General features: G+C 44.1%; 1 protein-coding gene across 1 annotated transcript in view; it reads right to left on the reverse strand.

The window, feature by feature from the left end:
* The window catches only part of KCNQ3 (potassium voltage-gated channel subfamily Q member 3), a 183262-nt gene that overhangs the window by 32733 nt on the left and 123392 nt on the right, over nucleotides 1–27137 (reverse strand). The window lies entirely within an intron of this gene.

Raw genomic sequence — 27137 nt, forward strand, 5'->3', positions numbered from 1 at the left:
CGTGACCTAGGCCAGGGGTCTGCAACCTTAAATACTCAAAGAGCCATTTGGTCTCGTTTCCCACAGAAAAGAAAACATCGGGAGCCACAAAACCTGGGTGGGCGTGGCCAACTCGATGTCACTCACTTCCACCAATCACATGACCACCACCCCCCTAGCCACGTCTACCCAGCCGGTCATTAGGGCCGAGAACCAGTTGTTAAAAAACACTGGGAACCACAAAATTCTTTTGACATCTCTCTCTCTCCCCTCCCTCCCTCTCTTCCCCTCTCCCTCTCTCTGTGTCTCTATGTCTCTCTGTCTCCCCCTCTGTCTGTATCTCTCTGTCTCTGCCCTAGCCACTTCTCCATCCTCCATCGTCGCCCTTACCTTCTCAGGCCAGGCGAGGAGTGAATGGGAGGGGAGGACTAGGGGTGGGGCCAGCCAGTGGTGGGATCACCTGACAGGGAGCCACAGCAGAGGGCCCAAAGACCCGCATGCGGCTCCGGAGCCGCAGGTTGCTGACCCCTGACCTAGGCACTTGGCAACTGGTTCGCATTTATGACAGCTGCAGCATCCTGGAGTCACATGATCGTCATTTGCCACTTTCTAACAAGCAAAGCCAATGAGGGAACTTGCAGGGATGGTGGCAAATCACAATCATGTGATGTCTTGCTTAACAACCGCTGCAAAAAAGGTCACAAAATCATATGAGGCCTCACTTAACGATTATGCCAGGTAAGGATGAAGTGTCCAATCCCAACTGTGGTTGTAAATTGAGGGCTACTTGTGCCCTGTTTCACCGAAAATAAGACATCCCCTGTTAATAAGCCCAATCGGGCTTTTGAGCGCATGTGCTAAAATAAACCTCCCCCCTGAAAATAAGCCCTCCCTGAATATATTTAAACACAGAGCTGGAAATCAGGTAAGACGGCAAGAGGAGCCCCATCTTGCTCCATGTGCCCCAAAATAATAAGACCTTCCAGAAAATAAGGCCAAGCGCTTATTTCAGGGTTCAAAAAAATATCAGACAGGGTCTTATTTTCGGGAACTGGAAGGGGCCTTGGAGGTCTTCTAGTCCAGCTCACAGACCCTATACCATTTCAGACAAGGGCAGGCAGGATTTAATTAATTAAAAAGAACTACCATGTTTCCCCAAAAATAAGACCCTGTCTTATATTCTTTTTGAACCCCGAAATAAGCGCTTGGCCTTATTTTCGGGGAGGTCTTATTATTTTGGGGAGCATGGAGCAAGATGGGGCTCCTCTTGCCGTCTTACCTGATTTCCAGCTCTATCTCCCTAACCCTAACCAGAGGAAATGGAGGGGACCTGCTGCGCATGGGTTTAAATATTTTTGGGGAGGGCTTATTTTCGGGGGGGGGTATTTTAGCGCATACGCGCAAAAGCCCAATTGGGCTTATTATCAGGAGGTGTCTTATTTTGGGGGAAACAGGGTATTAAGGTTTTCATGCATGGAAGAGAGGAACACAATACAAAACCAAAAGACCGAAGCATTTTTATGCTTTATTTTTCTCATTTCATACAGATTCATTTCAAAAAAAAAACGAAATAATTCACTTTAACCACAGGGAGGCAGCAAATATCCACGTTCAGAACAGACTCATTAGCTGTTGGGTTCTGTCCAAGACCTCGGAAAGTTATTTATTTTTAATGTGATAAAAGTACCCCTATTTATCACATTTAATTTAATTTAATGTGATAAGAGTAGCCTTATTTATCATATTTAATTTCACATTTAAATGAAATTAAATTGAGTCTGGTCTCAGCCAAATAAAATTTTCTAAAAGTCAACACTGTACCGGATAATATTTCAAATAATCTTTTGAAGCTGCTTTTAAAGAACAGCAAAGGAGAAATTTTATATTGTTTTTCTTCTAAAAGGGTGAGGAAACTGTTTCATACATTCCCTCCCTCTAGGAATAGTTACAAAAAACATTGACAAATCTCTTTTGGCATAACAGTAAATATATAAAAATGAACCTAATAATTTTGCTTTTACCAGTGAGGAAAAATAGTCTGATAAGCTAAAATTTTAGCTGTTATGGCATGCTGTTAGGGAAAATCCAAAGTCTATTAAACTTTTGCTTATGGGTCAGGATTATTTATTTTCTATTTCTTTTTTGCAGTATATCTATATAATGCCTTCTATCTGTTATGGAACCCAAAATGACATGCAGAGAAAGCAAAGTAGCCCTTGGCAGAAGATTAACTGACTTTAATAAAGCAATGACTGTTATATAAACTTGGAACTTCCATCTCTTAGAGAGAACAAAAGTGGATTTCAGAAAGAATTCCTATTTTTTCTCAGAGAGAGAGAGAGATGAGAGAGAGAGAGAGAAGGAGGGAGGGAGGGTGAGAGAGAGGGAGGGAGATATGCATTCAAAGGGGAAATCAAACGACCTCTTGAGGATAGGTTAGCAACCCTAAACCATTCCACACTTTACAAAAGATAAACGTAGATTGACACCTCACCCCCTTTCCCACAACAATGATGGACACACAGTTGCAAAAAAGTTATGGAATCTTGTTTTTATACAGGATAACTGCATAGAAAGAGAGAGAGAGAGAGAGAGAGATGAGAGAGAAAGAAAGAGAGAGAGAGAGAGAGAGAGATGAGAGAAAGAGAGACAGATATGAGAGAGAAAGAAAGAGAGAGAGAGAGAGAGAGAGATGAGAAAGAGAGAAAGAAAGAAAGAAAGAGAGAGGGAGATGAGAAAGAGAGAGATGAGAGAGAGTGGGGAGAGGGTGATATGCATTCAAAGGGGAAGGGAAATCAAATGACCTCTTGAGGATAGGTTAGCATCCCTAAACCAGGGGTGGGCAACTATGGCCTTTTTATGACTTGTGGACTTCAATTCCCAGAATTCCTGAGCTAACATGGCTGGCTCAGGAATTCTGGGAGTTGAAGTCCACAAGTCATAAAAGGGCCATAGTTGCCCACCCCTGCGGCCTAAACTATTCCACACTTTACAAAAGATAAATGTAGATTGAAAACCCCCCTTCTCACAACAATGATGGACACACAGTTGCAAAAAAGTTATGGAATCTTGTTTTTATACATGATAACTGCAGAGAGAGGGAGAGAGAGAGAGAGAGAGAGAGAGAGAGAGAGAGAGGGAGAGAGAGAGAGAGAGAGAGAGTTGTGTAGATGAATTTTGTGCTGGCACTTATGGTTCTTCATGCTTAGCGGTTGTTTGGAGGCTGCATTGACACTGTCAATCTGTTTATCCTGCCCTAAAGCTTTCATCCATTTTGTCAGTAAGTTCTGTGGTAGGATATATCTCAATTGCTACTTGTAAACTTAAATTATGTTTCCTCAAAAGGTGGCGGTGTGTGCTTTCACTATTGATACCCAGACTTATTTTATCACAAATAAATCCATCTTTCAGAGAGCCATACTCAAAGCTTGCATCTCTCTCTCTCTCTCTCTCTCTCTCTCTCTCTCTCTCTCTCTCTCTCTCTCTCCCTCCCTCCCTCCCTCCCTCCCTCCCTCCCTCCCTCCCTCTCTCTCTCTCTCTCTCGGGGGCGGTGGATCTGTCACCTGTTTCCTGAAATGTACACAAGGAAGAGGACATTCTGAATTATACTCCTCCTTTCCAAACATCAAGGTGACACTTTGTCTCCCAACCATGATACAAGCCATCAAAAATTATGCTTTATGGCTTGATGAAATTGCTTCGTTGACTAATGACCAAGACAAAGATCATGTTTGATTCATGTGCCATTTCCAGAAATGTCTTCATTATGCGAATGCTAGAACTTTTCAGCTGGTGGATGGAGCTTTGGGTAGCATGCATACCGTAAATGAGCAAATAAACTATTGTTGAGAGGGGATTGTGGGGGGGGGGTCCTTTCTGAGTCAGTTGTTGGGACCGTATGGACAAGTCCCTCCAGTTTTCTTGCAATGATTTCAAAAGGGTTTTGCCCTTGCCTCCTTCTGGCTGAGAGCGAAGGATTGGCCCAAAGTCACCCAGCAGGTTTCAAGTGAGATTAGAGTTCACAATATCTGGATTTCTAGTCCAATGTAGTGCTACATTTTAGTGGGTAGGTTCGCTCTCTGCACTAAGTTACAAAATGTTTGGGTTTTTTTTTTCTTGGCTAAATGCTTGAACCTTAACAACTAACCCAGTGGTGAAATGTAAAATTTGTTACTACCAGTTCTGTGGGCGTGGCTTGGTGTGTGTGTGGGGGGGGGGTTAATATAACTGGGTGGGCATGGCCAACTTTTTTTTTTTTTACTTTTAAAAGCATTTTTTCTACAAGCTTAAGAGGTTGCAGGAAAAAAATGCTTTTAAAAGCCTCTGACGATCAGGCAACTCAGCTGGGATCGTCAGAGGCTTTTAAAAGCATTTTTTACAACCTCTTTGGCCAAAGAGGTTGTAGAAAAAATGGTTTTAAAAGGCTCTGACGATCCCAGCTGAGCCGTGCGATCATCAGAGGCTTTTTTTTTTTTAACTTTTAAAAGCATTTTTTTCGGCCGAAGAGGTAGTAGAAAAATGCTTTTAAAAGTAAAAAAAAAAAGCCTCTGATGATCGCATGGCTCAGCTGGTCATGGGTGTGTGTGTGTGTGTGCAGGGATTTTTGCTACCGATTCTGCGAACCATCCGCCGCCATCGCTACTGGATCAGGCGATCCGGTCCGAGCCGGGAGCATTTCACCCCTGAACTAACCTCTACTTAGTTGTCTAAATGTGTGGTATTATGTATGTATGTGTGTGTATGTATGTAGTGGTGGGATTCAAATAATTTAACAACTGGTTCTCTGCCCTAATGACTGGCTGGACAGGCATGGCCATGGCCAGGAGGTGTGACAGGCAGCACTTAGCGTCCTGCATCCCCCTGGGAGCAGAATGGGCCGTGGGGAGGTGCTGCCCCCCCGCCCCCCGTTTTGGGCCTAGTAGGCCTCCCTGAAGCCTCCAGGGAGTGAAAATGGGCCGCAGGGGGGAGACGCACCCCCCTCTGTGCTCTGTTTTGGGCCTAGGAGGCCTCCCTGCACTTACCTGGGAGCTAAAATGGGGCATGTGGGGACTCCTGGGAGGGGCGGGGAGGGGACGGTCCAGCCAGCAATTTAACTACCGGTTTGTTCGAACCGGCCCGAATTGACTGAATCCCAGCACTGTATGTATGTATTAGACTAGAAGCCTTCCAAGCTCTCTCCCGACTCTGTTATTGTGTGTGTGTGAGAGGGGGCGGAGGGAGGAAGGGAAAGAGATTGCACAGATGAAAGACAAGTTCAAAATATATAAAGGAAAGAGAGAGAAAGGAAAAAGAAAAATTGCAGAAAATAATACAATTCAAGAAAGGGGGGAAAAGATAATTAAAGAAGCAATCTCTGCCTTTCTTTACAGTAGTTACAAACTCATTATTCCTCCTCCCTCTTTAACTGTACGATAATCCCTTCATCCCTTTATTTAATCCTTTTTCAGTCATCAAATCCAGAAATCACCATTTCACTTCTTTCCATTTTCAGCAAAAATCTATAAAAGGTTTCCAGTCTTTTACTCAAGGTACTTATTATTTTGTCCTTGACCAAGTACAGTAGGTCAGTTCTGCCATCTATGCTAATTCAGCCATCTTCCCAATCCACTCCCCGGTTGTGGGCATTTCAATATTTCTCCATCTTTGGGTGTCTTAACAATACTGCTACAATTATCATGCATAAAAGAATCTACCCACTTAAGGGTTCTGCTTCGCCCATGATATCTTAGCTTATTCAACAGATCACATGCAAATAAATAAACGGAAAAAACCACCCTATATTGCTCATAAATAATCAGTGTTTGTAAAAATGTACTATATTTCATTTAATTGCAGAATTCATCTAACATACTGAAACCAAGGTTAATATAATGTAATTCTTGTGTGCATATACCATACATGATTATGTCCAAGCAAGTAAGTTATATAACATTTCTACATGGCTGCCTGGTTCATAAAACCTGCTAATACTATGACTGGAGTCTCACAACATGATGAACCATGAACTACAGGTAGTCCTCGTCTTACAGCAGTTCATTTAGTGACCGTTCAAAGTTACAATGGCACTGAAAAATGTGACTGTTGTAAATCAAGGATTACGTGTATGTTCATGGATGGCATTGTGGCTCAGAGATTAAGATGCTGGGCTTGTTGGCGGGAAAGCCAGCAGCCCAGGTTCGAGACCCGAACACCATTTGATGGGGTGAGCTCCTGTCCTCACCTCAGCTCCTGCCAACCTAGCAGTTCGAGAGCATGCAAATGCGAGTAGATAAATAGGTACCACTTCAGTGGGAAGGTAACAGCATTCCGTGATGTCACACTGGCCACAGGACCACAGAAATGTCTTCAGACAGCACTGGCTAAATGGCCTTGAAATGAAGATGAGCACAAGCCCCTAGAGTTGGCAATGGGGAGTGAAGTAAAATCCGCAAGGACACCTTTTATTGTAAGTTCACACATGATTCTTTGCTTTTTTTAATGGGAATTATGAGCAGTTGAGGAATAGCAGCTGACTCACACTTTGAAGAGCCATGGTGGCGCAGTGGTTAGAATGCAGTATTGCAGGCTATTTCTACTGTCTGCCAGCTGCCAGCAGTTCAACTCTCAGTGGCTCAAAGTTGACTCAGCCTTCCATCCTTCCAAGGTTGTTAAAATGAGGGCCCAGATTGTTGGGGACAACATGCTGACTCTGTAAACCGTTCAGAGAGGGCTATAAAAGCACTATGAAGTGGTATATAAGTCTAAGTTATGTTGCTATTGAAGGTGAATTTGCATCAACAATACATTGGTCTTCATGTCATCAGAACTCTTATTTGGGAGGCAAGTTAAAAAAAAGCATAGCAATGAAAGTATTGAAACGGGCAAGAGACGATGGATAGATGATTTTTCTTTTCTGTTGTTGCTTTGATTTGCTTTTCCTTCTCTCTCTCTTTATTTTTTATTTTTTTTAGGTAGGTGACATGACTAGAAGTTAGGTAGGATAGAAAGAAAATGTTTTTAGTAAAAGGTGATACAATTAAAAGTTAGAATAAGTGATAGAAATAAGAGAATGGGGAATGTTAGTGTATAAACTTTTATATAATAAAAAAGTAACAATAAGAGAAAACATGGAATAATTGAATAATGACAGATTGCAACTTATTATAATTGTGTATCATTATCAGAAATATATATGGTGATTGAACTCTTATTTATCCTTTCACATTGTAACAATGGATTTATTAGACAAAAAAAAAGGTATTTTATTCTAGTGTTCAGTAAGTGTTTCCATAATCAATCCATCAGCAACCCAGATAGCAGGACAGCCATTTGTACAAAAACCAGTATTTTAAAGAAAGCTACAATTGAAGACTTTAGCAGAAGCTATCAGCATTCTCCAGAAAATAAAGCTCTGCTTAGTTTCTTGAAACATTTAGCTGGCCTGAGCAAGTGATTTTCAACAAAATATAACCACACTTCCCATTCTTTCAGATGATAGGCTAATATTTCAAACTACCCTGTTTCCCTGAAAATAAGACATCTCCTAATAATAAGCCCAATTGGGCTTTTGAGTGCCTCCGCTAAAATAAGCCTCCCCCCCCCGAAAATAAGCCCCCCCAAAAATATTTAACCGCAGAACTGGAAATCCGGTAAGATGGTATGTGGAGCCCCATCTTGCCCCACATGCCCCCAAATAATAAGACCTCCCCATAAATAAGGCCAAGCACTTATTTCGGGGTTCCAAAAAATATAAGACAGGGTCTTATTTTTGGGGAAACACGGTATTCCTCCTCCTTCTCCTCCTCATGCCTTGACGTTTGTTAATGCAGACCGTTTTATCAAACTTCCAGCAGAGAGCATTATTATAACAAGCTGGGCTGCTTTTATTTATGATATGGTCCAAATGAGCCATAAAATCAAGCTGGTTGTCCTTGATGGAACATGTAGTTTGGGCAGTAGAAATGAAGATACAAATGGCCTGCCTATGTGGCCCACATCACAATGTTTATGCTGGTGAGTGCATCCAGATCTTTACAAATATGTTAAAGGGACATAGATTAACAGGGTTGGAAGCAGAGGTGGGTTTCAGCAGGTTCTGACCAGTTCTAGAGAGCCAGTAGTGGAAATTTTGAGTAGTTCGGAGAACCGGTAGTAAAAAGGAAGGAAGGAAGGAAGGAAGGAAGGAAGGAAGGAAGGAAGGAAGGAAGGAAGGAGGAGGAGGAAGGAAGGAAGGAAGGAAGGAAGGAAGGAAGGAAGGAAGGAAGGAAGGAAGGAAGGACGAAAGAAGGAAGGAAGGAAGGAGGAAGGAAGGAAGGAAGGAAGGAAGGAAGGAAGGAAGGAAGGAAGGAAGGAAGGAAGAAGGAGGAAGGAAGGAAGGAAGGAAGGAAGGAAGGAAGGAAGGAAGAAGGAGGAAGGAAGGAAGGAAGGAAGGAAGGAAGGAAGGAAGGAAGGACGAAAGAAGGAAGGAAGGAGGAAGGAAGGAAGGAAGGAAGAAAGGAAGGAAGGAAGGAAGGAAGGAGGAAGGAAGGAAGGAAGGAAGGAAGGAAGGAAGGAAGGAAGGAAGGAAGGAAGGAAGGAATGAAGGAAGGAAGGAAGGACATGACTGTTTCAGCATACTTTGGGATATATTGGTCCTAGAGAAAAAAAAATAGTTGAGTTGCCAGAATTCTTGTAACCCCGGCCATTTCTTCTCAATAAATCTTGCTAAAGATTTATTTCTTCTCAATAAATCTTGCTACAGAGAACTGTGCTTCAAAAATAATCGCTTTCAGTTTTAGGTAAGTGCCAAAGTGCTTGCCAATGGTTTTTCATATTCTTAAGACAAGCAAACTAGCTGCACATCCATGTCTCTTTCCACAGCTTTACACTTTTTAAATATGTTGTTCCTTTTACTTTTACTTTACTTTTATTAAATTTATATACCGCCCTACTCCCGAAGGACTCAGGGTGGTGAACAGGCACAGAATAAAATACATAAATACAAAAGTTAAAAACATAATTAAAACCAAATTAAATAATTTAGCCCAAGACAATTAAAAATCCCAATAATTTAAAACAAATTAAAATTTCAATTTAAAAATTTAAAAGAAAGGGGAGAAAATTAGGCCAGGCCGGCTTGCTGGAATAGGAGGGTCTTAAGAGCACGGCGGAAAGTGCGCAGATCCGGGATGTTGGAGAAGAAGCCTGAGAATGCCATTGGACAGCCAAGGAATCAAACAAGTGGGACATTGAACAAATCAGTTCTCATGCAAGGCACCAGAGACTAGTCTCAAATTTCATGACATGATAGCAACGTTCCAATATTTGAGCCACAAAGAAGAGGGGGTCAACCTATTTTCCAAAGCACCTGAAGGCAAGACAAGAAGCCATGGGTGGAAACTAATCAAAGAGAGAAGCAACCTAGAACTAAGGAGAACATTCCTAGCAGTGAGAACAATTAATCAGTGGAACAAATTGTCTTCAGAAGTTGTGAGTGCTCCATCACTGGAGGCTTTTAAGAAGAGTTTGGACAGCCGTTTCTCTGGCATGGTGCAGGGTCTCCTGCTTGAGCAGGGGTCTAGACTAGAAGACCTCCAAGGTCCCTTCCAGCTCCTTTATCCTATCTCAGACACATGCAAAGACATAAGTTTCTGGAGAAGGCTCCAATTCTAGTAAAGATGAAAGGAAAGAGAAGAAAAGAACAACCAATAGCAAGGTGGACGGATTCAGTCAGAATGCACAGTTAAAAGACTTGAAAGACCAAGTGAGGGACAGATTGTCATGAATCACATATGTGATCATTAATTACCGTGTTTCCCCAAAAATAAGACCCTGTCTTATATGTTTTTGAACCCCAAAATAAGCGCTTGGCGTTATTTTTGGGGAGGTCTTATTATTTTGGGGCGCTTGGAGCAAGATGGGGCTCCTCTTGCCATCTTACTTGATTTCCAGCTCTGTGTTTAAATATTTTTGGGGAGGGTTATTTGGGGGGAGGCTTATTTTAGCGCATGCGCTCAAAAACCCATTGGGTGTTGTGGTTGGCCAGCAGCCTAGAGAGTCTGCAGAGTTGGACAGCGATGAGGCTGAGGAAGAACATGGGCCAGTCCTGGAGGCTGGGGAAGGCCCGGATGAGGGCTCTGCATCAGAGGCAGAGATGGGGCCAGGGCCATCGGGGAGTGATGTGCGGACTCCAGAGCCTCCAGAGACTGACAGTAGAGAGGCAGAGGAACAGGAGGAGCCTGTTCCTAGTGCATGTATGAGAAGAGCTGCCAGAAGGCAGGAGCAGCTAAAGCAAAGAGGACGACTCGGGAGTAGGCCCAAGAGATGATTGGCCCCTCCCATAAGGCTTAAAAGACCAGCAACGGCTCTTGGGCTTTTTGTCGGAAAATAACGTTGATAGTCTTGCTGCACTTCTCTCTTGTTGGCGTCTTCTGCTTCTGAACTTTTGCCAAGAGAAGCCTTTAGCAGTTTGCCTAATTATACCAAGGTTGGTGATTAGACTGAAGAATTTGTGTTATGAAGAGTTTGTTTTCATTTAGTTTGGACTACACTGAGAATGAGTTAATTCTCAGCTGTTCTAATAAAGTCTGTTTGTTTTGGAACTGTTTGTGTCGATTACTACCTACTTGGGCCTGGGTCACAACATTGGGCTTATTATCAGGGGATTTTGGGGGAAACAGGGTAGTTGACCATGACTTGACAGCATATAATCGATTTCCACAACTACGTGGAAGAAGTTGGAAAGAGACAGAATAGCTCAACTACCTTAATTCTTCTGCCATGCTGTCATACCCATGTGGCATCATAGATTCTTATTCCCATTCATAACCAGAAGAGCAGCAACGGGAAAAGAACAGGAAGTGACTTCTTGCAGCCTCCCTTAGAACGGATGGAAGGACGTAAAAATGAATGATCATTGAGGGAGATGGAGTTGATTGTCTAGGGAGGAGATGACTCAGTCAGATACATGGTGCAAACAATGCTTCATTTTGCTCCATTGGTCAAGGAATGCTCTGGGATGCATTTGTCATTCCTATGAGTCAAAAGTAAGCTCACACAATGTTTCAGAGATGAAAAGAGAGCAACGCTCTAATTCTGTGATATATTGGCTGTAGACTCCACATCGGCCTTAGATATCTCACATCTTCCTCCTAATTGTCTGTTAAACATTTGATGGGTGTGAAGGATACGTTCTTAGGTTTGAGACAATTCCTCAGGAAATGAAATTAAAGATTTCCCAGGAACTTTCAAAATAAAGCTCCAAAAAATTATTTATTTGGTGGAAAGAATCGTCTAGAAACAAAACATCTCTTCTTGAATCCTATATAGCCATGATGGCGAACCTGTGACACGCGTGACACAGGTCGCATGTGGAGCCATATCTGCGGGCATGCGAGCTGTTGCCCTAGCTCAGCTCCAGCGTGCATGTGTGCACCAGCCAGCTGATTTTTGGCTGGCCCTGCCCACGCCGCCCCTCCCCTCCCAGGATTCTCCATGCTGCCCATTTTGGATGCCAGGTAAGTGCAGGGCTCATGCAGAGGCTCTGGGAGGGCGTTTTCAGCCCCTGGAGGGTCTCCGGGGGTGGGGGAGGCTGTTTTCACCCTCCCCAGCCTCCAGGAAAGCTTCTGGCACCTGGGAAGGGCAAAAAATGGGCCTACCGGGTCCACCGGAAATTGGGAAACGGGTCATCTCCAGCCTCCAGAGGGCCTCGGGGGGAGGAGGGAGGCCATTTCACCCTTCCCAGCATCAAGGAAAGCTTCTGGCACCCGGGGACTGGCACTGGGCCCACCGGAAGTTGGGAAACGTACCGTTTCCAGCCTCTGGAGGGCCTCTGGGGGGGGTGGGGAGGCCGTTTTCACCCTCCAGAGGCTTCAGGTAGGCCTCCTAGGCCCAAAACGGGGTGCAGGGAGTCACATGCGCATGTACGGGGCAGGGGGGCATTGAATTATGCATGTGGGCACGTGTGCATGCAACCCCCCCTGCGCTCCCCCATGCTTTTGGCACACAACGGCAAAAAGGTTAGCCATCACTGCTATATAGCAATAGCACCTAGACTTATGTACCACTCCATAGTGCATAATAGCACACTGTAGGTGGTTTACAACATCAACATACTGCCCCCAACAATCTCAGTTTCTCATTTTACCGGCTTCGGAAAGATGGAAGGCTGAGTCAACCTTGAGCCGGTGAGGATCGAACTCCTAACTGTGGGCAGAGTTGGCCTGCAATACTGCATTCCAACCACTGCGCCACCACGGCTTTCTCTGTGTCTAGGAAGCCATCTTACACCACAGCTGACCATTGGTTTATTAGCCAAGTAGCCCGATAGGAAGAATTTCCACCCCATCCTTTCTAGATATGGCTAGAGATTGAATTTGAGACTTTCTGGCCACTGGCCATAAGGATGGGAGTTGTAAATTTCTTGAATGACCCACTTGGTCATTCAAGATTAGTAACATCAGCTCTTCCCCATTCTCATGAGAAGCCAATGAAAATGGGAATGGTTATTTTTAGCCCTCCCCCACGGTCACATGACCATAATTGATGACTTCTTGTCAGAAACCAGCATTTCCTGGAAAAGACCAGCCCTTAACAAACAATGGATCTGCTTAACATCCGTGGTATTTGCTTTATGAGTGTGGCTTTCACTTAATGACCGGCACGATAAAGGTCACATAATGATCTGCTTTACAACCATCATGACTTACGATTATAATTGCCAGGCTCAATTTTGGTCGTAAGTCGAGGACTACCTGTGTTGTTATTTTAACAGCATCCAAAGCATTCATCCTTGCTCTGACTGTTTATGTAGAGGATGGGACAGTTCAGCAGCCTCTGCTTGCTGGAAATCAGTCACAGACTATGAGCTCTTAGGAAATGGGTGACAGCTCTTCCAGAACAGGATGTGCTAAGCTGAAGACGTCACGCTGAGCATCCCAACATGTCAGGACTGTTTTAAAAGTTTAAATATTGTATTGTTTTTTTATTTTCAGGATACATACCACATAGCATCTTCCTAGCTCCTTGGAACAAGAGAGGGTAAAGTTCTAAGTTTCAAATTACCGAATCAAACTGGTCAACCTTTCAATCCTGCACAGCGGTTGCAAACAGACAGATGAGGAAGGGGATCAGGATCATTGTTAGAACAATTAACCAATGCTATGGGGTCTCCTGCTTGAGCAGGGGGTTAGACTAGAAGTCCTCCAAGGTCTAGACGAGACATACCCAATTCCTGCAACTGTTCTTCATATGTTTTAGCCTCCAGTCCCTTGCTGAGTGTCTTGCTTCTGGGGACGCTTGCTCCTGGGGAGGAAAGCTATGGCAAATCTAGACAGCATACTAAAAAGCAGAGACATCACCCTGTCAACAAAAGTGCGTATAGTCAAGGCTATGATTTTCCCAGTTGCAATGGATGGCTGTGAAAGTTGGACCATAAGGAAGGCTGAGCGCCGAAGAATTGAGGCCTTTGAACTCTGGTGCTGGAGAAGACTCCTGCGAGTCCCTTGGACTGCAAGCGATCCAACCGGTCAGTCCTAGAGGAGATCAACCCTGACTGCTCTTTAGAAGGCCAGATCCTGAAGAGGAAACTCAAATACTTTAGCCACCTAATGAGAAGGAAGGACTCACTGGAGAAGAGCCTAATGCTGGGAAATATTGAGGGCAAAAGAAGAAGGGGACGACAGAGAACGAGGTGGCTGGATGGAGTCACTGAAGCAATCAGCGTGAGCTTAAATGGACTCCAGAGGATGGTAGAGGACAGGAAGGCCTGAAGGAACGCTGTCCATGGGGTCGTGATGGGTCGGACATGACTTCGCAACTAACAACAACAACAACAACAACAACCCTTGCTGAACCATTTCTGGACAGAGAGTCAAAGGAGCATTCCTGGAGAACTTCAATAATGGACCAATTTAGCTAGAGATCTCAGCTTTACATGTGAAATTCCACTGGTCAAAACTGCTCTGAAAAATGGATCTTTTCTCCAGTTGCATTTAGAGCCTTAAAAGGAGATTTGTGGCTTTCTCCCCATCTCTCAATTACCTGTATGTTTTGCCATTTGAGCGTTTCATTTACCTCATTATTTCAGACTGCATAGATAACTCACAAGGAAGCCAAAGCACTTCTGGTACATCATTAAGAAATTGGCCTGCAGAACTTGTCCAATTAAGCTCACCCTGAAATTTTTAGTGGATGAATAAACAAGGCCATACATTTTGTTTGTTTTTTTCCCTGTCATAGCTTGATTCCTAAAACAATTGCTCTTCTTTTCCCAAATGCACAACTGGGGCGAAACAACAACACCGAGCATATGATTCATGCCAGTTACTCAGCCAGCCTGCATATGTTCCATGCTGGCATGACATGTCAATCATCTTGCATCCATCCACTGAGGCAAGACAATCCCCTCTGTACTTCGTGAGGTTCTGCTCGATTTGCCAAAGTGTGCTTATCTCAGAATTAAGTCCGCTAGAGAAATAAATGAGTTTCGACAGGTACCGGATCTTTTGCTGAATTCATCCCATAAGGCAGAGGTGGGTAACGATGGCCCTTCGATGACTTGTGGACTTCAACTCCCAGAATTCCTGAGCCAGGCTGGCCTAGGAATTCTGGCAGTTGAAGTCCACAAGTCATCAAAGGGCCATCGTTACCCACCCCTTCCATAACGGAAAGGAATATCAAAGGAGGCTACTAAATGTGGAGGTTTTGGTCAATTTAGTATCTTCCAGATGTCATTCTCATCAGCTCCAGCTGACATATATTGGGCAAATATGGTTCAAAATATCCAGGGGTGGGCTTCAAAAATTTTAGCAAGGGGTTCTCTGCTCAGTTGCTGGGTGGGCGTGGCCATGGTGGGTGTGGCCTAGTCAGCCTCCTGCACCATGGGTGGGGGGGCGTTTTTCCCCTCCCTGGGCTCCGGAGGCTTTCCTTGAGCCTCTGGGAGGGCAAAAATGGCCTTCCCAGGCTCCAGAGGCCCTCTGGAGGACAGAAACGGGCCTGCTTCCACCCTTCACAAACTTCCGGTAGGCAATTTTTCACCCGCCCCGAGCCTCCGTGCATGCCCTGCACTTACCTGCATCCAAAATGGGACTCCCAGGGACTCCTGGGAGGGGCGGGGTGGGGTGGGTGGGACCAGCCAGGAGTGGGATTTGGGGGTTGTCCAAACTGCACAGAATCTTAGCTAGAGGTTCTCCCGAACCCCTGCGAACCCCCAGCAGCCCACCACTGAAAATATCTGGAGAGCACTGAACTGCATAACTTTACCTTTTAGAAAGACTCAATGGTTGTAAGAAGGAAAGAATTAGGCTGGATATGTGTATTATGCTACATACATGGATTTCTTGATTTTGGCTTAACTTGTTAGGTCACTTTATTCAGTTCCTATTTATTTAATAAGCTGAGGTGAAACAAACAAACCCCCAGTTTAGTGCAATCTTACATTGAGCTCCAAGAGAGATGAGCTGTTAAGAAATACGAAGCATAAAAATAAACAAAACACAGAAATATTTGCTTCTACTGGTGGCCAGAGACTATCTAATTTGTTCCACATTACATTAAGTTACATTTTTACTAACCTGATAAATAATCCCCATTCATGCAATACACCAAACCATTAACCTTGATTTACAGGACGTAATGCTAGGTTAATTATCAACCTATAACAATACAGCATGGTGTGACAATGTATGCTGTGGGTAGAATATGACTTGCCTTCTCTTCAGGGAGATTGGCTCTAAAGCTATGGAGTGACTAACACTTTTTAACAGTCCCCAAAGGGGTCAGGAATAGGTATGTGAAACCGTTCACTTAGAGGTCAGTGTGATGTTATCTTAGCTACCAACCAGTAGGAGCATCACATCCAGGGGTGAAATTCAGCAGGTTCTGACAGGTTCTGGAGAACCGGTAGCGGAAATTTTGAGTAGTGAACTGGCAAATACCACCTTTGGCTGGCCCCAGAGTGGGGTGGGGATGGAGATTTTGCAGTATCCGTCCCCTAGAGTGGGGTGGAAATGGAGATTTTGCAGTATCCTTCTCCTGCCACGCCCACCAAGCCACGGCCACCAAGCCACACCCACAGAACCGGTAGTAAAAAAAATTGAATTCCACCACTGACCACATGCCCAGATTTGTCCTTGCTGGGACACTTCATTGTAGGGTAAGTGTGTTTAGCTTTAGAGCTCTCTTGCCCTGCTGTTAGTAGCTTCCAGGAAGACACAAGTCCCTTCTAGTATGAAAGAAGAGAGGGGAGGGGAGTTGAGTTGAAAGAGGAGAGGAAAGGGGGAAGAGGAAATGGGAAGAACGGAAGGAACGGGATGAGGAAAGAGGAAAAGGGGAAAGGAGAGAGGGGAGGGAAAAGGAAAAGGAAAAGGAAAAGGAAGGAAAGGAACTTAGATAGTTTGCAGTATTTCTTTCAATCTTGGCAAATTTTAAAACGTGTATTTCCCAGAATGGCTGGGTGGGGATTTGTGTCATTTGGTCTACATTTATTAAAGCTTTCAAATTAGAGAAACACTATGCATATGTATGCAGAACATTACAAAATCATACCAATCACATCATGCTGCCTTCAATTCCGGGAGTTGAAGCCCACCTGTCTAGAAGTTGTCAATTTTGAGAAATGCTGTCCTAGAGGTATGTGGATGCAACGTGGATGTGCAGATTATTGATAGCAGTGTTCCATTATTTGAGGAGGTGCCACAAAGAAGAGGGAGTCAAGCTATTCTCCAAAGCACCTGAAGGCAGGACAAGAAGCAATGGGTGGAAACTAATCAAGGAGAGAAGCAACTTAGAACTCAGGAGAAATTTCCTAAGTGAGAGCGATCAACCAGTGGAACAGCTTGCCTTCTGAAATTGTGGGTGCTCCATCACTGAAGGTTTTCAAAAAGAGACTGGACCATTTGTCTGAAATAATATATAGGGTCTCCTGCTCAAGCAGGAGGGGTGGACTAGAAGACCTCCAAGGTCCCTTCCAACTCCATTGTTCTATTTTCTATGAAAACAAGTGGAAGCTTCTTAAAGTCTGAAAGAGAGAAAGAGGGAAGCCAAATTGTTCTAGTTTCCTGTGGCTATTTTAGTTCAGCACAATGTCTTTGTGATTCAATCAATGCCAAATAAATATATGATGGATGAGCAAAATTAAAGATCTTTTTGGAGATGATACTGCTTCCTTTCCACAGCAGGTGGAAGACTGAAGAGATTTCCAGATTCACACACACACTCACAAAATGTAATATATGCATTTCAGCTTTTTAAAATCTGCATCCATTGAGGCAAAGTTGAACTATACAAAGAAGAGTTCATTTCTCCATCACTTAGCAGTTCTTAAATGGGTCAGATTTGTTTGCTCCTCCGCCAAGCTGAAATGCATTTTCAAACTTCGAGAAAGATCGGGAAATTTATTGCATGCAAAATGGAGGTTCAGGGTGGAGAATTGTGTTTTTAAAGCCTCTAACTAATAGCTGGATCAATTTAACAGGGAAAAGCACATTATTGTGCCCCAATATTCATTAAAATTGAGGTTTTTTTCCAGTTTTACAACTGAAATGCAATACATTAACCGAGAGTCAATGTATGAATTAATCATATTAGTAGCTGTATACTGAAATACAGGAAGTCAGTTCTTGTTTCCATTTTGCAAACACTTTCTAAGTGATCCCTATTCCAATAGGTTGCTTCATCTTTAAAAACTTAACATTCAGCCCTATCTCATTAAAGGAAACCGTGAAGCAGCTTTCAAAAATGTACAGTACTTTTCATGGAAATTGGAACAAGACGATCTTATGAAGAAAATGTAACAGCATCCTATGAACTTGTGAAACAGGGATAGTGCCACCGGAACCGGTTGCAAAATGAATGATTCTCCACCTAAAATGGCTGCTAGGCAATGGCTCTTTTATTCCAGTGTTTCTGATGTCTGGACTTCAACTCCCAGAATTCCCCAGCTCTGTTCTAAAGCATCTCCACTTAAAAGACATCTCAAGGTACCTCAAGAAGCCCATTACAAGTATGAGAAAGGGTGTTGTGGCTCCGTTGCCTGAGCCTGGGCTATCGACAGATGCAGACTTTGAGAGTGAGGGAGAGGAGTTGGCAAGGCCTCCCTCTCCAGGACCCTCCTCTCTGGCAATGCCTCCGGAGGACACCGAAGGCCAAGAGATAGGCCCAGAGCCAAACACGTCCCCGCAGCCACAGGTGGACAGCAATGAAGGAGATAAGTGCTGGCTGGATCCTTGACAGCGGCGCAGGGAGAAGCGTGCGCAGCAGAGGGGAAGGCAAGTCCACAAATCTTAAAATTGCCAGGTTTGGAGACCCTTGCTCTAAAGCAATGATCAGCAATGATCATATACTTTGGGCCTGTGGAATAACATGATTGTCTGAAGGACAAAATAATTACAATTGGCAAGGTTGAGGGGAAGTGAACTAAATGGGTGAAACAGATGGGAGAGGATCAAATGTATTATTGAAGTGTTTTTGGAACAAACAGCTAGGGTGAAATTAAGCTAGACCCAGCCTATTCAAACTTGTTAAGCTTTAGATGCAAAGAACTGTAATCCCCAGATTGTCTGGTTACCACTGGCCCTAAAGAGGCAGAGTAGAATAAGTAGTTCAACACATCTGAAGGGGACCAGATTGAATCATGTTGGTTTGCTTTTCTTAGTCATGTCAAGGCTCGGGCTTCAGCATCAGTTGGCTCCTTGGTTTTCATCAGGCTTCCTGGGATGGTTCCTCTCTATATGAGAAGCTGTGACGCCTCCCTCCCTCCCTTCTCATTCCCATCACCTTCCTTCCTTCCTTCCTTCCTTCCTTCCTTCCTTCCTTCCTTCCTTCCTTCCTTCCTTCCTTCCTTCCTTATTCCCATCACTTTCCTTCCTTCCTTATTCCCATCACTTTCCTTCCTTCCTTATTCCCATCACTTTCCTTCCTTCTCATTCCCATCACTTTCCTTCCTTGCTTCCTTCCTTCCTCCTCATTCCCATCACTTTCCTTCCTTTCTTCCTTCCTTCCTTCTCATTCCCATCACCTTCCTTCCTTCCTTATTCCCATCACTTTCCTTCCTTGCTTCCTTCCTTCCTTCTCATTCCCATCACCTTCCTTCCTTCCACCTTCCTTCCTCCTTATTCCCATCACTTTCCTTCCTTTCTTCCTTCCTTCCTTCTCATTCCCATCACCTTCCTTCCTTCCTTATTCCCATCACTTTCCTTCCTTCTCATTCCCATCACTTTCCTTCCTTTCTTCCTTCCTTCCTTCTCATTCCCATCACCTTCCTTCCTTCCTTATTCCCATCACTTTCCTTCCTTCTCATTCCCATCACTTTCCTTCCTTCCTTATTCCCATCACTTTCCTTCCTTCTCATTCCCATCACTTTCCTTCCTTGCTTCCTTCCTTCCTTCTCATTCCCATCACCTTCCTTCCTTCCACCTTCCTTCCTCCTCATTCCCATCACTTTCCTTCCTTTCTTCCTTCCTTCCTTCTCATTCCCATCACCTTCCTTCCTTGCTTCCTTCCTTCCTTCTCATTCCCATCACCTTCCTTCCTTCCACCTTCCTTCCTCCTCATTCCCATCACTTTCCTTCCTTTCTTCCTTCCTCCCTTCTCATTCCCATCACCTTCCTTCCTTCCACCTTCCTTCCTCCTCATTCCCATCACTTTCCTTCCTTCCTTATTCCCATCACTTTCCTTCCTTTCTTCCTTCCTTCCTTCTCATTCCCATCACCTTCCTTCCACCTTCCTTCCTTCTCATTCCCATCACCTTCCACCTTCCTTCCTGCTCATTCCCATTTAATTTAATTTAATTTATCCTAAGGGACTCTGGGCGTCTTACAGCAAAAATAATGCGAACAATGAACATAGAAAAATTATTTAAAAACATTATAAAAACATTTTTAAAACATTAAAAACCCATGCACACCATTCATGGCCGGATCTCGCAAGATTGCAACAGCGAGATCTACGGCCCCAGGCCTGCCGGAAAAGCCAGGTCTTCACGGCTTTCCAGAAGGCCAATGAGGGTAGTCCGGATCTCAGGAGGTAACTGGTTCCAAAGAGCTGGGGCAGCCACAGAGAAGGCCCTCCCCCGCGGGCTCGCTAGCCGGCATTGTTTAGTTGATGGGACCCGGAGGAGACCAACACTGTGGGATCTTACCGGTCGCTGGGAGCTATGCGGTAGAAGGCGGTCTCGAAGATAGCCTGGCCCTGAACCATGTAGGGCTTTAAAGGTAATAACCAACACCTTGAATTGTGTTGGTTATTACCTTGAACCATCACTTTCTTTCCTTCCTTCCTTCTTTCCTTCCTTCCTTATTACCTTCCTTCCTTCCTTTTTGCAAGTTGATGATAGAAACATTTTCCAACTCTTAAGTTTGACCCTTCCATTACAGATGAAAAGGAACAAGCTGGCCTGGATCTGGAGAAGTTCTACTAGCAAATGGGCACAATTGCACAGAGATTTCCTTCAGCCAAGAGTGATTAATGAATCAATTTTATGCAGGCAGGAGAACTGCCGGCAGAGCATCCTATGCCCTGAACTAATAGCCTTTCGCCTGCGGTAATTCCTTCTTTTCATTAGAAGCCGATTGTCTCCCCTGATGTTCATTTAGCCGTCTTATTTGCCCTTTCTATTAGCACCAAGTCAATCCGCCGTTTGGGAGGCCACAATGTAGAGCTGTAATTGGGGCCTTAGGTCCCATCATCTTACAGAACCTTCCCTTGGTGCTGAATAGGCCACAGCTGCCAGGGGACAACTGACCTTAAGACATTTTCTCAGCATTCAGTTGCCAAATGTTCTATTCATACCAATTAATTCTCATGAACTGCAAAGGACTATGCGAACTCGTGATCTTTCCCTACAGCTATGGAAAAGATTTAAGGACAACAGTTCTAGAGGTTATTTGTTTTGGCCAAATGCTGAGCTTCTCCAGGCCCCAGAGGATTCACTGGGGGCAGCGATGTCTGTTTTGATTTCATCGTGCAGCTTAGCAGAAAGTTCAGAAAAGAATTGATACTTCGGTCCTATGCTATAAGTGTAAATTTTAAATTTTTAATGTATTTTAAAATTATGGGTTTTTTAAATTACGGGTATTAATTCAGCCAAATGTATTTAATTCATTTTATTCGATTTTAAATTTTGTATATCTATGTGTTTTATTTCATGGCTGTGCACCGCCCTGAGTCCTTCGGGAGTAGGGCGGTATAGAAATTCAAATGAACTATGCATGGTCAAAGATGGTCAGAAGTACCAAGAACGTCGCTACTCTCCATGTGCAATAGCTTACTTTTTCAGATTTCCCTACGTTCTCCAAACTGGTACCCTACAGAGATCTTGGGATTGCAGCTCCTGCAATCAACTAAAGAAGCAAGTTGTGGTCTAACACAACTGAAGAGCTCTTGTTGGCAAGAGCAGGAGAACAAACATCTTGTCCTCCGGCCCTGGAACAGCCAAGAATGTAAACAGTTGTGGCTAAAGCCCCAAAGATCTAGTGAGCAGAGAATCTGAAGGGTCATTGCAATAGGCCAATTGAGGCTAAACACATTCTCCATTGTTTAAATACAGCAGATGCTGGTTGGGGTCCTTTGCTTTAGGGGTTAAATTAGGATAACAAAGCAAGCCAGAACTCAGTTCTGCTGAGAATTTTCCCTGTGGTTAAGTATTCAAAGCTAAAGACAGTTGTTATCAGTATTAATTTAGTAAATCAGCCCTCCCACCAAAGGAAGACTATAAGGAATTAGGAGGGTGATCCTACAGAATTTCTGGTACTCTAAACCATAATATAAAGTGCGTATAGTCAAGGCTGTGATTTTCCTATTGCAATGTATGGTTGTGAAAGTTGGACCATAAGGAAGGCTGAGCGCCAAAGAATGGAGGCCTTTGAACTCTGGTGCTGGAGAAGACTCCTGCGAGTCCCTTGGACTGCAAGGCTATCCAACCGGTCAGTCCTAGAGATCAATCCTGACTGCTCTTTAGAAAGCCAGATGCTGAAGATGAAACTCAAATACTTTGGCCCAGAGGTGGGTTCTACTTCCCTTTACTACCGGTTCGCAACGGGATCGCTTAACAAATGTCTCACTTAGCAATAGCATTTAGACTTATATACCGCTTGACACTGCTTTTACAGCCCTCTCTAAGCAGTTTACAGAGTCAGTCTATTGTCCCCCCAACAATCTGGGTCCTTATTTTACCTTCCATCAGAAGGATGGAAGGCTGAGTCAACCTTGAGATTCAAACTGCCAAATTCCAGGCAGCTGGCAGTCAGCAGTACAGTAGCCTGCAATACTGCACTCTAACCACTGCGCCACCATGGCACAGAAATTTTGGGCTCAATTGCAGTCGTAAGTCAAGGACTACCTTTATATCTGTGGGAGAGACAGGAAAAAACAACCATGTCTAGCTATGACTGAATCAATCACAAGATGGATATTCACCAAAGATTTCCTGCCTCTTTTCTTTCACATTCATTCTTCCCAAGGGAATTGCAACTTCAATGGGAAACAATATTTTGCCTACATCTGAAACTACCTAGTTTTTAAAAAAAAAAACAAAAAAAAAACTGGTTTGAAAATTTTGAAACTGTTAATTTATTATGCAGCTTTTAAGCCACGACTTTAAAGGAAATGCATCTTGCTGACTCATGTTAAGCAATCAGTGTTAAGCATTAAGACTTAACCACAGAAGTGACATATGTCAGGCAACTGAAATGGTGGTCTGGATAATTGTTGTGATTTCTCTGTAATTTTAGGTGGCTTTTTTTTTAAAAAAAATCTAGATTTGACAGGCGTTTAAGGGTGGGAGGTGCTGATTTGGATGGCTCTCTAGTTTAATACAGCTTTTCAGTCTCAATGATGTGATCCTGTTTTTATATTCAATCTCACACAATCAAACTGACCAAGAGCAGAGTTTCCTGAAATTTTATTTGGGGATTTTAGAATTTTTTTATTTATCTGTGTTCTTTTTGGGGTTTCAGATCTGGAATATTTCTTTTAAATTTCTCTAATTAATACAGCCAAAAATTAGGTGCAATTAGAACCATGCAATAGCCTGTCGTCTTCATAGAATATCAGAGAATTGAACCAGTGGTGAAATTCAATTTTTTTTTACTGTGGGCGTGGCTTGGTGGGCATGGTGTGGTTTGGTGGGCGTGGCTTGATAGGCGTGGCAGGGGAAGGATACTGCAAAATCTCCATTCTCCCCCCACTCCAGGGGAAAGATATTGCAAAATCCCCATTCCTTCCCCACTCCTGGGGGAAGGATATTGCAAAATCTCTATTCTCACCCCACTCTGGGGCCAGCCAGAGGTGGAATTTGCCGGTTCTCTGAACTACTCAAAATTTCCGCTACCGGTTCTCCGAACTGCTCAAAATTTCTTCTACCGGTTCTCCAGAACCTGTCAGAACCTGCTGGATTTCGCCCCTGAATTGGACTATATCACTTCCAACTGAGCATACAGTATCTGTACTGTTATTGAGTATATTTATTTTTCAATAAAAAAAAAAAGAACCGCTCAAATGTTTTAAAGCAATGCAATCTAGCGTCTATGGAGATTCTCAGTCATGGTTGTCCCAAAGGCGCTTTTCCAAAAGGCAACTGGACTTATGTTTTTTCATGAAGACGTTTTGCTTTTCATCCAAGAAGCTTTTCAAGTTCGGAACGGAAGAAGCTTCTTGGATGAGAAGCAACAGTCTTCAAGGAAAAACAAAGAAAGTCCAGTTGTCTTTTGAAAAAGCACCTTTGGAACAATTGTGATTGAGAATCTCCATAGACCAGGGGTGTCAAATCAAGGCCCGGGGGCTGGCCCCGGCCCATGGGGTGCTTAGATCTGGGCCATGGGGCCACCCTGGAAACAGTGAAGGACCGGCCTGCAGTGCCTCTACCAGCGAAAACAGAACTAGGGAGGGCTACAGGCAGTCATCACAGCCAAAAACAGAGCTCGGGAGCAGGGGGTGAAATGCTACCGGTTTGCACCGGTTTGGGGGAACCGGTAGTGATTAAAGCTACCAGTTCGGGCAAACCGGTAGTTTTAAAAAATCTACCAGTTCGTCCGAACCGGTATTTCTGACAATCAGCTGTTCCGCATGATTTATATTAGCTAGAAAGCAGGATTTCCTGCTTTCTAGCAAATCTAAATTGCGCGGCACAGCTGTTCCCCCCCACTCGCTGTTCTACTTACCTTGTTAAGCCTCCTTTTTCCGTGGCAAAACACGTGTTTGGTGCGCACTGTGCATTCACACACAGTGTGCTTTTGGTGTGCACTGTGCATGCGCAGACAGCAAACTGGTGGCAATTCGCAGAGGATTTTACCACTGCTCGGGAGCCCATTTTCGATGGCAGACCACTCGGGCCACCACAGTCGCCCCCGACATGAGTGACGTCGAGCCGGCCACGTCCTCCCCCCCCTCCCCGAAGTCAAACACAACCCTGATGCGGCCCTCAATGAAATTGAGTTTGACACCCCTGCCATAGACAGTGAGCTGGTAGAAGTACCAAGATTGAAGCCATAAGAAATATTATGGGTGGAAACTAGACTGGGGACACAATCAAATATAATGGAAGAAGATTAACTGCTTTTGGGGAGGAGGGAATTGTTTGTTAAAATTTGGTATGTTGGCTGCTCAATTAGGTGAGACAATCTAGCCTTTATTTTGTGTTGCTTTGGCTTTAAAAGGCAGTCTTTTTCAAGTCTAGTTTGATTCCTAAGATTATTATTTATCCAAAATTGCTCATACCACTCAGGTCAATTTACAATTCTATACAATTTTCTGCCGCAACGGCCTACACCTAGAGAATAGATTCCCTCAGAGGTAAGTGGCACCTTCCCTGCTGACCTTTCAGAAGCTGTTGAAACGTGGTCGCTCCGAAGATTGTTTGGGATGGTAGAAATGAGGACCTGTGTGTTACCCTATAACGAATGCTCGCAGAATGAATGGGAAATGCCCTGATGGATAGGATACTGCCCTATTGTGACATCGACACTTTATCAATTTTGGCTTAAAGGTGGTAGATAGCCTAAGATGCTGTAATTTTATTGATCTGGTTTTAAGTGATATGTATTGTTTGTAGCATACAGCACTGCAGTATGTAGCATAAACACGTAGAGTTGTAATGGCAGGGGAGGGGAGGGGAGGGAAGGGGGAAGAGAGGAGAAAGGAGGGAAAAGCGTTAAGAGAAAGGAAAGGGAGAAGGCAGGGGTGGGCTTCAGATCCTTTAGCAATGGGTTCACTGCCCTGTTGCTGGGTGGGCGTGGCCATGGTGGACATGGCCTAGTTGGCCGCCTGTACCATGGCAGGGGGGGGCATTTTTCACCCTCCCCAGGCTCCAGAGGCTTTCCTTGAGCCTCCAGGAGGGCGAAAACAGCTTCTCCCGGGGTTCGGAGGCCCTCCAGAGGTTGGAAACAGGCCCATTTCTGGACTTCCAGAACCTCTAGTAGGCCCGTTTTTTGTCCTCCCAGACCCTCAATGCGGCCCTACACTTACCTTGAATGATGAACGGGCCGCGTGGTGACTCTTGGGAGGGAAGGGACGGGAGGGGCGTGGACAGCCAGGAGTGGCATTTGGGGGTTCACCGAACCCTGGCGATCCTTGGCTAGAGGATTGTCCAAACCCTGCCGAACCCACAGAAGCCCACCTCTGGGGGAAGGAGAAGGGGAAGGAAGGGGAAAGGAAGGGGAGAGGGGAAAGGGGGAAAGTGTAAGGGAAAGAGGAAAGGGGGGAGGGAGGGAGGGAAGGAAGGAAGGAAGGAAATATGAATCAAATAATAAAATCAATCCATTAAATAATCCTACCATCCATTAACACCTATATATTCTGTGTACACTCAGCAAAGCTGGCTGAGGAACTCTGGGAGTTGAAATCCACAACTCTTGTCAAGGTTGGAGAACTATAGAGGAAGTAGTAGTAGTTTTGTAGTTGGATCCCCAACTTCTACAACATCCTGGTTATCCTCTCCCCAGATAGATCAAGGTGGGCCAAGAAAAATAAGGTTGCAGGCATCTGGAAGGAGTTTTCTTTGAACTGAGTTGGAAGTCAACTCAGGAACCAAAACATTGGTGTTATACTACCAGACCTGTTCTCTCCAGTAAAGGTAATGTAAGACCAGGACATAGTTGTTGTTATTATATTATATTTAGACCTCGTTTATAAATTGCCAATTATTTCTGCATTTGATGAAATGCAGTGTTTCCCAGAGATATAAACGGATCCACTAGCAACACTTGAGAACCCGAGAAAACCCATTTTTCCTCATTTGCGTCAAAGAACATCTGTTTCTTCTCTTGTGCAAAAACAAAAATCCCAGCATGCGTGATTAACAGATGATGCACCCACCAGCCAGGCAATCAAGAACTGAAATTGTGTTTACTCTAGAAGAGGGCATACAGGGATTGGAAGCTATGGCCCTTTCAATGGGCTGAGCTACCACTCCGAAGGGCTGTTCTCCACCATGGCTGATGGGCAGAGAAGAATGGGAGTTCAAAACAACTGGAGCTCTATCAGTTTTTCACCTCTGCCTTTATATTTTATTTATTTATTTTATTTTTATTTTTATTTGATTTATATGCCGCCCTTCTCCGGAGACTCAGGGCAGCTTACAGTGCGTTAAGCAATAGCCTTCATTCTTTTGTATATTTTATACAAAGTCAGCTTATTGCCCCCACAAACTGGGTCCTCATTTCACCTACCTTAGAAAGGATGGAAGGCTGAGTCAACCTTGAGCCTGGTGAGAGTCGAACCTGCAGAAATTGCAGGCAGCTGTGTTAATTACAGGGTGCATTAAACCACTGTACTACCAAGGCTCGTATATCACTGAATGGGACTGCAGCAGTGGTGAAATGTAAAATTTGTTACTATCGGTTCTGTGGACGTGGCTTGGTGGGGGGTAATGTGACTGAGTGGGCATTTTTTTTTTAACTTTTAAAACCATTTTTTCTACAACCTCTTCAGCCGAAGAGGTTGTAAAAAAAATGCTTTTAAAAGCCTCGGATGATCCCAGCTGAGTTGCCTGATCGTCAGAGGCTTTTTTTTTCTTTTAAAAGCCTCTGACGATCCCAGCTGAGCCGCGCGATCATCAGAGGCTTTTTTTTTTACTTTTAAAAGCATTTTTTCTACAACCTCTTCAGCCGAAGAGGTTGTAAAAAAAATGCTTTTAAAAGCCTCGGATGATCCCAGCTGAGTTGCCTGATCGTCAGAGGCTTTTTTTTTCTTTTAAAAGCCTCTGACGA

The sequence above is a fragment of the Pantherophis guttatus genome, chromosome 3 (genome assembly GCF_059756535.1).
Source record: "Pantherophis guttatus breed Tessera chromosome 3, ASM5975653v1, whole genome shotgun sequence".
Classification (NCBI taxonomy): Eukaryota; Metazoa; Chordata; class Lepidosauria; order Squamata; family Colubridae; genus Pantherophis; species Pantherophis guttatus.